Source organism: Podarcis bocagei (assembly GCF_964188305.1).
Source record: "Podarcis bocagei genome assembly, chromosome: 1".
Classification (NCBI taxonomy): domain Eukaryota; kingdom Metazoa; phylum Chordata; class Lepidosauria; order Squamata; family Lacertidae; genus Podarcis; species Podarcis bocagei.
In genome coordinates, this window is record NC_138125.1 from 128528627 (window position 1) to 128539665 (window position 11039).

At 42.9% G+C, this 11039-nt stretch overlaps 1 long non-coding RNA gene across 1 annotated transcript; it reads left to right on the forward strand.

Annotated features, from left to right (window-relative positions):
- The first annotated feature begins 174 nt into the window (after positions 1-174).
- LOC308582185 lies at positions 175-5478 on the forward strand. The gene is made up of 3 exons (XR_014005542.1): positions 175-304; positions 1573-1671; positions 3713-5478. It is a non-coding gene; the product is annotated as an uncharacterized lncRNA (long non-coding RNA).
- Positions 5479-11039: the final 5561 nt, after the last annotated feature.

The following is an 11039-nucleotide window of genomic DNA, read 5'->3' on the forward strand; positions in this document are numbered from 1 at the left end:
GCAATCTTTCCTTAGTGGGTTCTAGGAAGGTTTGTGTTACCTACTGAAGTTCGCACCCTGGGCCAGCAGGGAGATACTGTAGATCGTTTTCACTCAGGTCCACATATGCAAATAAGGGATTGAAAGTGATGTTCAGTGATTGGATAGTTACAGAAAGTGTTACAGTTGCGTTGTAGTGGAGCTCTATATAAGCAGGCAGGCTGAACCGTTCAGTTCTGTTCTGGCCTGTGAATAAACAAGAGCTGTTTGAAGAATCGCTGTGTGGTCTGATATGTTCACCCACAACTTAACAGTTTGTACTTACGTTTGTGGTTGGGGAAAGGTTATGCTTGGGACAGTGAGGTTTATGATGCAACGTTTATGTATGTGCGAGAATATATATGTGTGTGTGTGTATATGTATGTGTGGGGTCACGAAGAGTCGGACACGACTAAATGACTAAACAACAACAACAATGTATATATGTATGTATGTATGTATATATGTGTGTGTGTATGTATGTATATGTGTCTGTGTGTGTGTATGTGTGTGTGTGTGTATATATATATATATATATATATATATATATATATATAAAACCTCCTTTGGGAGGTATTAGAATTTTATTTGCCGGTTTTAGATACATTCCGCCTCGCCGCCTGAAATTTGTTACTTTGCAAGAGCTTTTTCCTCCCACAAACCACAACGGAAGTCAAATTAAAGCAAAAGAGGAGGAGAGGATGCAAACCAGGAACCGAAAACATCAATGGACTTGAAGCACTTTACAAGGGGAAATATTATTATTATTCTTAGGCTGCAGTTATAGACACACTGTTTTTATATCTATCCCTCCCAAAGGAGCCCAAGGTACCAAACAATAATACTTGAGAATTGTCACTGAGCATAGAAGGGGCTGACTTCTCAGTAAACAAAAGGATTGTACTGTTAGTACAGGAAACACTGATCCATAGGAAACACTGCATGTCTGCTCAGAGGTTAAGTCCCACAGAGTGCAGTAGGGCTCACTCCCAGGTAAGTGGAGGTAGGATTGCAGCCTCAGGGGTAGGTGGGGGGAGACGACCCCATTAGGGAACCTTACAACAGTTTGGGGTTGCTTGGTAAGCTCCCTTCCACATTAAGGCTGCAATCATGCACAAGGCTTACTGAAGAAGAAAAGTTTGGATTTTATATCCCGCTTTATCACTACCCATAGGAGTCTCAGAGCGGCTAACATTCTCCTTTCCCTCCCCCCCCCCACCCAACAACCACTCTGTGAGGTGAGAGACTTCAGAGAAGTGTGACTAGCCCAAGGTCACCCAGCAGCTGCATGTGGAGAAGCGGGGAAGCAAACCCGGTTCACCAGATTACGAGTCCACCGCTCTTAACCACTACACCACACTGGCTCTCCAGTCAACACATTTGTTTTTGAGTAAATATGCTATAGGATTGGCCTCCACAGAATTGCAGGACTAATCGCCACAGGTTATTCTAGCGACCTTCCCTCGTTTCTTAAACTTTAAAAATACATGTTTAGCAAAATGCAGAATGTTTTACAATATTCTTTTATTATTATTATTGCCATTTTACAGATAGGACGCTGAGACTCAAAGAGTGACTTTGCCACTGAGACCATCCATGGCTGAGATGAGAGATGAGCTTTCTTCGAGCTCAACTTTCTACCACTTTAGTAAGGTAATGTTGGTTTCCATTACAACACTGGGGCTTCGTTGGTCTGTTGTAGCAACAGAGCTATGTTTTACTTTAAAGGCTGAGAAATATATTGTTGGGACGACTTTTCCCATTCTAGAAAATTCATACGGCAGAATTTAAAGTTTTGCTACTCCAAGTTAATTTATTCAAGTATAAATTGAATAAAATTGGGAGACAATATTTGTCTGACAAGTGGGATAAGCATCTAATAACAAGGTACATAATGGAGAGTTTTAGTTTGATTCTTATTCTCCATTTTAAAATTGTTTTAAAGGAACCTCTAGACAAATCTATCTGTTAATCACTTTTCACACCCTATTAATGCAAAACAGGTTTTGGTTTCAGAAAGTTTAAACAGTAATAATAGTAGTAATAATTATATACGGTGCCCATCTGGCTGGGTTTCCCCAGCTACTCTGGGCGGCTCCCAACAACAACAGCAGCAATAATAATAATAATAATAATTAATAATAATAATAATGTGATAAAACATCAACCATTAAAACTTCCCTAAACAGGGCTGCCTTCAGATGTCTTCTAAAAGTCAGATAGTTGTTTATTTCCTTGACATCTGATGGGACCCTCTGCCTGGCTCCCTGTAACCTCACTTCTTGCAGTGAGAAGTGAATTTGGACTTTACTCATGGATTTCAATGTGACCTTTAATTGCTACCTGTTGTTTGGTTTCCTTTGTTCCTTATTCAAACCCTACTTGCAAATATTTACACATATAAGCAATCATTAGCTATTTCAGTACTCTACAGTCTCAATGATAAATTTACCAGTCAGTATTTAACAATGCAATCCTCTGCATATTTACTCAGAAGTAAGCACCATTGTATTTGACAGAGCTTACTCATGGGCATGCATGCATAGAACTGGTCTAATAATTTAGATATAAGGTGATTTCCTCCAACTTTACTGCAGAATGGCACTGACATAACTGACAGTGCAATGCTGTAGCAAGTCTACTCAAAAGTTGATTGCTTAGGTCTTGCACTGTAAATCCAGCAATTTGGTGTGTATGGTAATTTTGGAGCACGTAGGCCTTTATACAGTGGTACCTCGGGTTAAGTACTTAATTTGTTCCGGAGGTCCGTACTTAACCTGAAACTGTTCTTAACCTGAAGCACCACTTTAGTTAATGGGGCCTCCTGCTGCCGCTGCGCTGCCGGAGCACGATTTCTGTTCTCATCCTGAAGCAAAGTTCTTAACCTGAAGCACTACTTCTGGGTTAACGGAGTCTGTAACCTGAAGCGTATGTAACCTGAGGTACTACTGTAGTTAGATTGTATCTCAGATTTCTATACAGTAAATCTAATAATGTAATGGGATGAGATCAAGGACCCACCAAGTGCAGTACTGTGTTTCTAAGGGTGCCTCAGAGAAGCCCACAGAATGCCTCTGTTATGAGAAATAACTGCTCCTTTCCCCTTATGGGGTACACAAGAGCCCATATAGAGTCCTTTTGTATGTTCTCTATCAGTAGGAGAAAATAACAGAGACCAACCAGAGAATATTGAGAAGCAAAGTAGTAAGCCTGATCTTTATTAACTGTTGCAACAGGGTGCTCCCCCACACGCAGGGGAAAGGGGGACAATGGCGCGCAAGGCCTTTTATATCCATTTTAAAATTCCCTGCCCAGGAGTACCAGACCACCCCTCCATACATCATACACACATCACAGAAAAGGCAGTCTGCCAGGTTATCTGATAATGCCTTATCAGATTGCCTTTTCTGGTAGTCTGGCCATTCCTTTGAGATGGTAATTACTTAATTCCTGAGACAATTGGAAGGTTTTTTCATTTCCTCCCTCCTTGCAGAGAAACATTTGGTCAGTTTGGGAGTTAAAATGGTTTCAGGACTGTCTTCCTGTGCTGCTTCAGACATGTGGTTTATATATTTATGTATGTGTTTGCGTGGTACATTTATGAACATTTCTTATGTATCAAAGACCTTAAAGTTATGATGACACCTCTGAATATGGTGCTTCTATTTAGAAATTATGGTTTGTAGCTGTTCAGACCATCAGTGAGAGAGGAAGCAGAAGTCAGACATTATCATTCCTGGATATAGCCTCCTGCCTGCTAGCCATCAACTGCCATCACCATCTGCTGGGAGAGGAAGTTGCAGCTTTTCCATTGTTCCTTGACCTGCTGATGGAGGTTTTCCCCCTTCTCCTTCCCAATCCATTTTCCTTTTGTGCTGCCTTTTGAGACTGTAAACGTGAAGGCGGGGACTGTTTTATTTCTGATCTTTGTAAGCAGCCTAGGGAGTCTTTTGTAGCTTGAAAAGTGAGGCAAAAATGCTCTTTTTTTTAAAAAAGGAACAAGCCTAGCCCCCATTCATTTTGTGTAATGGCGATTGCCCCATCTTGCATCAGTTTATTTCATAAGAATGCGGTTTTTTTGGATGAAGTTCTTCTTTTTCTCAGTCCTAAACTTACTCTCTGTTGGGTGACCCTGCATTGCACAACAACAATTTATTACTTATACCCCGCCCATCTGGCTGGGCCTCCCCAGCCACTCTGGGCGGCTTCCAACAGGATATTAAAAACACAGTAAAACATCAAACATTAAAAACTTCCCTAAACAGGGCTGCCTTCAGAAGTTACAAGAGAGAACTGGCTCATCATGGTTATACTTCTGTATAAACACCTGTTACATCAAACACAGTCCTGCTGCACTTTAGGCATATATATCTGACAGGTACAGTGGTACCTCGGGTTACATACGCTTCAGGTTACATACGCTTCAGGTTACAGACTCCGCTAACCCAGAAATAGTGCTTCAGGTTAAGAACTTTGCTTCAGGATGAGAACAGAAATCGTGCTCCGGCGGTGCGGCAGCAGCAGGAGGCCCCATTAGCTAAAGTGGTGCTTCAGGTTAAGAACAGTTTCAGTTTAAGAACGGACCTCCGGATCGAATTAAGTACTTAACCTGAGGTACCACTGTTTCTGGACATCCTTTGACATGTAAACTTAGGCAGTGACCATTTTAGATGCGTCAAATTGTCAAATGCGTCAAATTTGGACCCGGGAAAAAGCAGGATAGGGGTCAGGGCAAGCTTACATGCTCTCTGCCGAGGTGTGCGGGGGCCATGAATGGAAACCCCACACAAAATGGCTGCCGGCGATACAGCAGAAGTAAAGAAGTTCATTGATGAGCAAGTTGTACGTGGGCGCTGTTATGCTTGATGCGTGAAACAAGGGGCAGCAGGCAGGGTGTATACACGAGAAATGTGAGGCCAAGAAGCAAGTCGGTGGCTGATATCGAGGAACGACAACCTGCTGTTTATATTTCTCATTCACTGATATCATAACTTTCTAATGTTGTTTTATGTTTACAAGGTAATGTTTTATTCCCAATAGGATAGGTTTTACGCAGAGAAACTAATTTTTTTTTTTTTATAACATTACTGGACATTGTCAGAATGTAAAATTATAATTCGTTGGTTTTCCAGGAGCAGTGCTTTTTAATCAAACGTAGATTTACCAAGATAAGTGTTGTCCAGTCACAAAACGAATAAGTTTGAATTCCTCACACTCAAAAACATATTTTTAAGACCCCTCAACTGATGAAATTTTCAAAAAGTAAGTTTTGCCCTTTAAAATGACACACCCTAAGTATTATGTTTGTACAGTTCATTTGGATCATGTCTCAGGGCTTTCTTCCAGTTCTAACCTAAAGCAAATAAAACAAAAATTTTAAAAAAATCCTTCCAGCATACACACGAAAGCTCCTACCAATGACAACCTTATTTGGTCTCTAAGGTGCTACTGGAAGGAAATTTTTTTAAAAAAATTTTATTTTGTTTTGACTATGGCAGACCAACACAGCTACCTACCTGTAACTAGAACTAAAGCAAATAAAACAGGATCCTTGAAATAAGGTACGAGCTACATGATATCCTTCTCTCGTAATTCAGGGAGCAAGAAAACAGCAGTTTACAAAACATAAAAACTGTTACATTAAGTTGCCACGCAGTGGCTTAAAATTGGCAAAGCAGCAGTCATGATTTACTGCCTCGTGCATTAAAACTGCCTCCAGGGAAAGTGGTTATTGTAAAAGCTTCCTCACCAATAATGAAACTGCTGGCAAAGGAAAATATACTCCTGCAAAAAAAAATTCAAAAAATCAGAACTGTGTTGCAAGCAGTCTAGCACGCAAGAACCCCTGTCTGAGGTCAAATTTAATATCTGTTTCCAATTCCCAACGTTCATGCTGCCAGAAAACAGGAAAACAGGACCAGGAAAACAGAAGCAAGCAAAAGTGGGGAGCCTCTGTTTATGGAGCGAGGTTCTTTTTGCATGAGGAGCATTGTGAGCTGGAGCAATGTCTGTCCACAGAGAAGCCCGCTTCATCCTGCAACTGGCTGGCCAGTGAAAGACAAGCTGAGCAGCGTGCCAAATCTTTAAGTGCTCCTTCATCATCTCAGTGCTCCCTGCCGTCGCTGTAAGCCAGCTTCCCTTTTTGTGAATGCAGCCAAGAAGAAATTTCCCTTAAAAAAATTAATTCTGGAAAGAGTTATATGAGAGTAGGCCCTCCATAGCAGGTGTGGCCAACCTTTATGGACATTTCAGATTTTGAGGGGGTGCTGGGGCACCAGTCAAGAAATAGCAGCTGTTGTAAACAAAAATCTGCCCTTTTTCCCTTATGGGGTATCCAAGAGCCCATATAGAGTCCTTACGTAGGTTCCCTATTGGTAGGAGAAAATAACAGAGGCCAGTCAGAGAATATTGAGAAGCAAAGCAGCTAGTAAGCCTGATCTTTATTAACTGTTGCAACAGGGTGTTCCCCCACACGTAGGAGAGAGGAGGACCCCGAGCCATGCGTGCAAGCCCTTATATAGACATTTTAAATTTCCGGCCCTGGAGTCCAAGACCACCCCCAGAAACATCATACATACATCACAGAAAAGGTGGTCTACAACAGAAATCTGAGTGCCTTCATAGAATCATAGAGTTGGAATGGACCACAAGGGCCATCGAGTCCAACCCCCTGCCAAGCAGGAAACACCATCAACCTGTCTGCCAGGTTACCTGTTAATGGTCACTTGGCTGGATTACCTGGGGAGCCTGGCCATTCTTTTGTAATGATAATACTTAATTGCTGAGCCAGGTCACAGGCTCACCCTATTCACACCTTAAATGTGCCCTTAAGGCAGGATTTGTGAGGATAGAGATAATGGGGAGATTTCTGCATTTCCTTTGACCTTGTAGAGAAAGATTTGAGGTGACTGAAGGAGTCAAAATGGCTTTAGGACTTTTCCTGTGGGTTTTGAACATGTGGTTTATATATATGTGTGTTTGCTTGGTACATTTATGAACATTATATATGTGTGTGTGTGTGTGTGTGTGTGTGTGTGTGTGTGTGTGTAAAGGGACCCCTGACCATTAGGTCCAGTCGTGATCGACTGGTGTTGCGGTGCTCATCTCGCTTTATTGGCCGAGGGAGCCGCCGTTTGTCCACAGACAGCTTCCGGGTCATGTGGCCAGCATGACTAAGCCGCTTCTGGCAAACCAGAGCAATACACGGAAACGCCGTTTACCTTCCCGCTATTTATCTATTTGTACTTTGACGTGCTTTCGAACTGCTAGGTTGGCAGGAGCAGGGACTGAGCAACGGGAGCTCACCCCGTCGCGGGGATTCGAACCGCCGACCTTCTGATCGGCAAGTCCTAGGCTCTGTGGTTTAACCCACAGTGCCACCCGCGTCACATATATGTATGTAAAGGGACCCCTGACCATATGTATGACCTAAAAATTATTATAACACAGCACATTACTGGCAACCTAGATTGGCACTTCAAATCATCAGGTATCATTCACTGTTCCACTAGAGAAATGCTCAAAGAAGTGCCTTTTAACGTGCCACAGGGGTTGCAATTTCAGCCACCACCCTCTGTCCAAACTGCATTTTCCAGGCTCTACATCTTCAGGCTGAGAGTGATCGGGGTTTATAAATATTGCATTGCTCATAATCTTAATGCCAACTATTTTGTTGAAAACAACGTCTGCTGAAGGACAGTCACGAGAGGGATCAAACGGGGGGGGGGGGCCCTTTGCGATAGGGGTCAAAGTGGTCTAATGAAAAACGCGAATGACGTTTCACAGAAGATCCATGCTCAATCATTAACGCCTCCTTTGCAAGCGTACAAATAATGCATCACATTGTTCAGATGCAGCTGTCTCAGCCCATAGTATACTTACTGAGGAATAAGTAAGTATTGATTTATATTTATATTATATACAGGCCTCGGTCCTGTATACCTGAAGGAGTGTCTCCACCCCCATCGTTCAGCCCGGACACTGACATCCAGCGCTGAGGGCCTTCTGGCGGTTCCCTCATTGCGAGAAGTGAGGCTACAGGGAACCAGACAGAGGGCCTTCTCGGTAGTGGTGCCCGCCCTGTGGAACGCCCTCCCTTCAGATGTGAAGGAAATAAGCAGCTATCCTATCTTTAAAAAACATCTGAAGGCAGCCCTGTTTAGGGAAGTTTTTAATATTTAATGCTGTATTGTTTTTAACACTTGATTGGAAGCCGCCCAGAGTGGCTGGGGAAACTCAGCCAGATGGGTGGGGTATAAATAATAAATTATTATTATTATTAGCCTCATTTAACTAAATAGGGTATATTTCCAGGGCATATACTCAGTGAGGAATGTTTGGGATTGTGCTATTGAACAATTGCGTAATAGAGAAACACTATTGGTTCATTTCAGAAACTTAAATTGCCATCTGCTGGCTTCACTATGTCAGGTGCTCCAGGGCATTGTGGGAAATTTAATATGGTGGTGGTGGGGTGTTACCTGTGGGGTAGCTGAGTTGTTGGGGGTCGCCTTGCTAAGGCCCCCCCCAACCCTGTCCAGCTATACAGTGGTACCTCGGGTTACATACGCTTCAGGTTACATTCGCTTCAGGTTACAGACTCCGCTAACCCAGAAATAGTGCTTCAGGTTAAGAACTTTGCTTCAGGATGAGAACAGAAATCATGCTCCGGCGGCGCAGCAGCAGCAGGAGGCCCCATTAACTAAAGTGGTGCTTCAGGTTAAGAACAGACTTCCGGAACAAATTAAGTACTTAACCTGAGGTACCACTGTACTGACATTGTCTGCTTCTGGGTTCAGTTCTAAATCCTGGCCTTAATCTTTAAGGCTACTCTGAAAATGATTGAAAAGGTACAAATAAAACGAAATGGTCTGGAACCAGGATATCTTAAGAATATATATATATTCTTAAGATATCCTGGTTCTTAAGATATCCTGGTTATATATATATATAAAAAACACAATTGTCCTGAGTTGGATACACCACTAGCCAGAGATAAGATTAAAATAACCTATGTAATGTAAGCAGTGTGTGTATCTTCCCAGCCTTTTGCTTAGATCAGCCAGCCAGTTCTGACTGACGTCCACTCTATTTTTAGACCCTTGTGTCTGGCACAAGCTCTCGTGTTGTTGTGTTCCGCTGCCAACATGTGAGATCTCTAGATCCCTGTAGCTATCGGTGTTTGTGAACCCTGATCTATACAGTGATCACGTTCCTGCTTGTGTGACAGCTGTTTTCATTTGCCGGGCATTCGCCGCTGCTTATAGGCTACATACAGGCAGCTAAATTGCTTCAAGAATCGAAAGTTCTTCAAAATAAAGCAACATTTTTTTTAAAAAAGCCTTAAACTTAAAATCTGTAATAGAGCATTGTATGTATGCTGGGAGGGACGCTAGCATTTTTGTAATGTTGTGAGCGGTTTAGTATGCCTCGTTTCATACGCTTTTCAGCCTTTGCTTAACTATGCGTGCTTCTTAAAGGAAGTGCTCTGAATATGAATAGCGTTAATGCAGTATATTGCAAGTAATGGAAGTATTTAAATGTACGCTATCTCAGAATCCTTTCCAAAAAGGCATACGGCAGGTCATATCTTGGAGGTCCCAGGACACAGAGAGGTTAGGCTGGCCTCAACCAGAGCCAGGGCTTTTTCGGCTGTGGCTCCGATCTGGTGGAACGCTCTGCCACAAGAGACTAGGGCCCTGCAGGACTTGACATCTTTCCGCAGGGCCTGCAAGACAGAGCTGTTCCACCAGGCCTTTGGCCAGGGCACAGCCTGACTCCCTCCTTTGGTAATCCTCACAGAACTCTAGCCCAATGGTTGCCATTAATTTGATTTGAATTAATTTTATAATGAAATGATTTTAGAATGTTGTATTATTTTATTGTTGTTAGCCGCCCTGAGACCGGCTTCGGCTGGGGAGGGCGGGATATAAATTAAAAATTATTATTATTATTATTATTATTATTATTATTATTATTATTATTATTATATCTTCTCCAAACAGCAGATGCTAGGACTGAGGATGCATTTATACAGGAGAGGGCCTGTAATAAGAAAGTAGCAGCTGATTGGAATGGGGTTGTAAGGCGAGGTAAAGTTTCACAACAAAAGTACAGCCGAAAGTATGGTGTAGTGGTTACAAACTTGGACTAGGACTTGAAGGACCGGGATTCAAATATTCAGTCAAACATGAAGCCTATTGTGTGTTACTGGGCCAGATACATTCCATCAGCCCAAGCAACTTCACAGGGTGGTTGTGATGATAAAAGAAAGAGAGGAGGGAAGAACATTTTGTACGCCACCTTGGAGGCAATGTATAAACGTAATAATAAAATAAAATGACAAGTCATCTTTCCTGGTTTTGATACTAGAGAAACTCACATTCAAATCCCAGGGTGGCCTTGAAGGTTACTTGTGTTGCCTTGGGTATGTCTGCACTTCTCTGCTGGATCTCCAAAGGGCTGTTATGAATTGATGGTAGAGATGAGGCAGTATTGTCCTTACCTATCCTTAGCAAGTTGGATGGAAGCACAGAGTGTTAGCTGTTACCCGAGTGCAACAGTGGTCTTCCCACCTGTAACTTCCAGCAACTGGTATTCAGAGACATGCTGCCTCAAGATAGTAAAGGCAAAGGTTGCCATCATGGCTAGTAGCTAAAGGTAAAGGGGACCCCTGACCATTAGGTCCAGTCGTGGCCGACTCTGGGGTTGCGGCCCTCATCTCGCTTTATTGGCCGAGGGAGCCGGCTTACAGCTTCCGGGTCATGTGGCCAGCATGACTAAGCCGCTTCTGGCAAACCAGAGCAGCACACAGAAACGCCATTTACCTTCCCGCCAGAGCGGTACCTATTTATCTACTTGCACTTTGACATGCTTTCGAACTGGCAGGAGCTGGGACCGAGCAACGGGAGCTCACCCCGTGGTGGGGATTCGAACCGCCGACCTTCTGATCAGCAAGTCCTAGGCTCTGTGGTTTAACCCACAGCGCCACCTGCATCCCAGTAGCTAGTAGCTACTGATCA